The 4,472-nt window shown below is 59.0% G+C and overlaps 1 protein-coding gene across 1 annotated transcript in view; it reads right to left on the bottom strand.

The window, feature by feature from the left end:
- The window catches only part of LOC127749132 (uncharacterized), a 5,676-nt gene extending 3,652 nt beyond the window's left edge, over positions 1-2,024 (bottom strand). The window contains exon 1 of the mRNA XM_052265984.1: positions 1,846-2,024. The gene's annotated coding sequence lies outside the window, so the exon portion shown is untranslated. The remainder of the gene's footprint in view (positions 1-1,845) is intronic.
- Positions 2,025-4,472: the final 2,448 nt, after the last annotated feature.

The following is a 4,472-nucleotide window of genomic DNA, read 5'->3' as shown; positions in this document are numbered from 1 at the left end:
CCCCGCCCCGCCCCGCCGGGGCTCACCGAGCGCATCCGCTTGCAACTGACCAAAAGCGGACTTATCGGGATCCGCGCGTCGGGCCAACCAGCGGACCCGAGTCGTTTCGACTGTGTCAGCTTTGTGTCAGCCGGATTGACCCGATTACTCGGACTACCTCTGGAGTATCCTCCAGATTACGCAGCTTTTTTAAAATTTTCTCTAGGATTACCCCGGATCACCCAAAAATTTCCCCGGATTACCCCGGGCTTTTTTTCGAATTTCTTTGGATTACACCTGCCGGATGATTACCCTAGTCGTTTTCCCCACGAGCGAACCGGACAGCGTCGCCTGCTGCGCTGGGTCGGTTCAAAAAACAACAATTAAAATATAAAAATTCAGATCAGTGCCGCAACTGTCTCGGACACGGTCGCCCTTCGACGCGGCCTCGTGAACCCCATGCGTCCGCGTGAAGATAGCGAATCTGTAGAAACCAATTAATTATTTGTTGTTCATATATCGGGTGTTGTATTTTTTCAGTTCGAGTTTTGACAGCGCGGGGTGAGTGGACGGCTTAGGCAGGCGCCACGCACGTCTCGACAGGGCGCTTCATAATCCTCGGAATGACGCTGGGGGCGCGGGACGGGGGGGTTGGGTGACTAGAGAGAGGCGAGCGGAGGGGGAGGAGCGCGGGGGTGCGGGGGGACAAAGGCGCTCACGTTTCGGTAGGATTGGCCAGCCCATGTAATCAGCGCCCTCCCCCCTCCCATCCAGCCCTGGCCTGCCCCCGCCTGCCCATACCTACCTGCCCTCGTCCGCCGTCCGCCCCGCTCTCGCACCCCCAGTCAGCCTTACTCCCTCACCAGCCTCACATACTTTAACTAAACGCGGGGAGGGAGAGGGAGAGAGAGAGTGCACAGAGCGAGAGAGAGAGAGAGAGAGAGGGACACACACAGAGCGAGACACGAGTGAGACGTACTACCCCCTCCCTCATGCGTGAGAGAGGAGATTATCAATATCGATATTATTAGAAAATGAAAGTGAGCGGCGGGGTGCGAGGGTGAAAGAGGGGCGTGCCCGGCGGCGGCGAGGTATCGAACCCGGTTGTATTTTCATGAGCCGAGCTATTCGCCTTTCCCAGGACCAACAGCGCCGCGTCTGACGGCGTCTCACCTGACCGCGCTGCGCCACGGCAACGCCCTCTCCCCACCCCCACACCCTCCGGTAGGTCGACTCACCCCTCCCGCCCGCTCGCGCGGCCAGGTGTCCACGTGCCTCGAGGGCCCGGACGCACGCACGCACACACGCGCACACACACACACACACACACACACACACACACACACACACGCACCCACATGGGGTGCCGGCGGCGAGTGAATGAAGCGGAGGGGAGAGCGGCCAGCGTCGGCTGCGTAGGTACCGAATCGTAGGAACCGCGATTCATTCGGTTCCCCAAACGTGAGGCAAGAGACGTACGCCAGGAGCCGTATCACACCACGCAGTGCAGTGTTCATTCAGTTCCGTTCCCCTGTCGTGAGCCGTTGTCGAAGCTGTTTGTTCAGGACCCTCGACCCTCCCCGCGTCCTCTCAACCCCACCGCTAAAAAGGCCCCCAAGAATTAAGGCGTGTTTTCCAGGGCGTCCCGCCTCAAAGCAGCCGCACAAAACACCAAAAAGAAAAGGCTCACACTGACACTAATCCTTCGGGAGTATTTGCCAGACTACGATTATTTTCACTAATGTTTTTGTCTCTTTTTATTGAAACTACACATCCAAAATGTTTTACAATGTCGCTAATATTTTTTTATTGTTTGTCTTTTTTGCAAAACGTACGGTAGCCGGAGAGAACCTTGTCGGCACCCACCTCGTTGTTGAAGTGGACACGCGTGCACTGCCGGATGCTCCTCGGCGACCTGGAGGGCGACGACGACTGCTGCTCGGGGTGTCCTGGTCCTTGCCGGCTCGAGCGTCGCGTCGAGGCGTGGGTCTAGCGCGGACTGGTCGGGCTTCGACTCGGCCACGCTACGCAGGCCGCGGCCCACAGTCAGGCACCGGGCGCTCCCCCCTCCCACGGCGTGCCTCCTCCGGCCGGCGCGGCTCGTGGCCCGCGGGCACCCCGGGCACCCGCGGCTCAGGTCCCTCCCCCCCCCCTCTCCCGCGGCTCGTACACTACAGCGTCGCGTAACAATCAGGGACCTGGCTGTGATGGGCGCCGGGCTAGTAGGCAAATGCGGAGCACGGCTGTGTCCTGGTTGCCTACCCGGGACTTCCAAGGCGGTCCCCCGGGGCGCCCGGCAGGTAGGCAACTGCGGGGCACGGCTGTGTCCTGGTTGCCTACCCGGGACTCCTAAGGCGGCCCCCCGGGGCGCCCGGCAGGTAGGCAACTGCGAAGCACGGCTGTGTCCTGGTTGCCTACCCGGGACTCCTAAGGCGGCCCCCCGGGGCGCCCGGCAGGTAGGCAACTGCGGAGCACGGCTGTGTCCTGGTTGACTACCCGGGTCCCCTTTAGGCGTCCCCCGCCGCTACCGTCGAGGCCGACACCTCCGAGGACACCTCAGTAAAGTGCGGTCCACTGTGTTGGAGGTGGGGTGTCCGTCCGGGGTCAGTGGTCCTAGGGACCGTTGGGCCGGGCCAGACACGACAGGGCGTCAACAGAACCAGCTGACTCCAGCTTGCCCCACCGGACTGGACTGGATCCCGTACGGCTGGATCCCCGTCCAGAGCCATTTGGCCCGCCAGGGCCCCGGGCCCTTCGCCCCTGTCGTGTAGCAGCCGCCGTCCAGGGTATCGTGGACAACTTAGGGGCGCTCCTACCAGCCGCCGCGCCGCCGCCCAGCCCCAGCCCGGTCCAGCCAGCACGAGGTTATCGGTGGCCTTGAGCAACGCGCCGAGGCGCAGCCGCAGCGCGGCTCAAAGACAAACACTGACTGGCCGCTGCTGGCGGGAAGCCACGACACGGGCAGCCGGACTCAACGCGGCCATCAGCGATGAGCGAGTCGGATGGGTGGCCTACCACGGAGGCGCATGGCGGGCACTGAAAGTAAAACAACCGCACAGGTGCAAGACAATGTTCTACATTTTATTGAAAGTCACAGAATCAAATAAACTAGAACGTGTGGGGAGTTACATTTTAAATATGAATGCCATGAACGAGCAAATGTGTAAAATGAATGAAGACAAAGGCAAAGGGAATTCCAGGATCCAAATAACAGATTCAAGTTTTGTAAAGTGTTCCGCGGAGCAAACGATTGTACGAAGATATTTAAGGTAATGGAACACGTAAACCAAACTTAATATACGTGCTCATTTTATAAATTATTGGTAACTGAAGCACACGAACACCTTCAAATCCTCTCCTTGTTATTTGGTTTCCGGATTTGACACAGGACCACTTACAACTAATCAATCAAAAACGGGCCTGTCATCTCTCCGGAAATTCTATTAAGTCCATAAAAATAAATACCCTGTAGTTTACTTGAATCGGAAATAAAATAACTCCGACCCTCTTCTCAACTTAAAAATATCAGTCATCCTTTTCTTATTTTCACCCGGCTTCTTGACCCGGAACAACCATAATTATCAACTAGCCCAACGCAAAAAGCAAAGCCAAGCAGAAGTTGCCATATAACTGTTCAGTCGCACGACCAGAGCCAACTCCCACCCCGGATCCAGTTTGTCCCGCCCTACAGGATGAGTTGTCACACTTTCCGGGTCGAGGGCCGAGGGCGAAGTGGGTCACGTGTAAAAATGTCGTGACACGCGCGTCTCTGGGTAAAGTTATTTTTTTGAGGAAGCGTGCGCTGGCAAGAAGCAAATGCTGTCGCCGCGACGCACTGCCGCGGCACGCACGCGGGCGGCGCGCTCCGTCAGGAGCGCAGCAAATAGTGTCCTCTTCGTGCCCCGAGCCCATCACCAGCACCGATGACGACGCGGTGCGCCTCCCGTCCGCGTGCTCGCCGTCCTCTAGGCCGTGCCGTAGGCTGTGCCGCCTGCCGTATCGTAGGCCGTGCCGTAGGCTGGATGCCGTGTCGTAGGCCGCGCCATGCCGCCGCCGCCCCGCCCTGCCCAGGGGGGCGAGAGTGCTTCAGCGCGCCAGGAGCAGCAGGGTAGTCGCCGCCGCCAGGGGCGCGAGCACCGAGCCGACGCGGCTCCCCTGCGCCGCGTTGCACGCCTCCTCGAAGCACTGGCACACCACCTCGGCGTGGTCATCGTCGTCGTAGTGGTAGCAGGGCTTCGCGTCCTTCTCGTAGCCGCAGCGTCGGAACACGCGCCGCTCGCCCTCCGCTAGGACTGCGGACAGGAAGGACAAGTCAAATAAGTTAAGAGCCCGCGGAAACGTCAAAAAACGGCAAAGAGCGGGAATTCCAGTTCAAGAGAATGGTGCTCCGGAAAAGCTTGGCAACAGAAAGACTTCGCAACGAACAAAAATAGTTTGATGCCAAAGAAAAGAAAATGGGCGTCTCTACGCGGATCGCTCTTTTGGGTATAGAA

The sequence above is a fragment of the Frankliniella occidentalis genome, unplaced genomic scaffold, assembly GCF_000697945.3.
Source record: "Frankliniella occidentalis isolate FOCC.00 unplaced genomic scaffold, Focc_3.1 Scaffold33, whole genome shotgun sequence".
Classification (NCBI taxonomy): Eukaryota; Metazoa; Arthropoda; class Insecta; order Thysanoptera; family Thripidae; genus Frankliniella; species Frankliniella occidentalis.
This window is presented reverse-complemented; position numbering and strand designations above follow the sequence as displayed.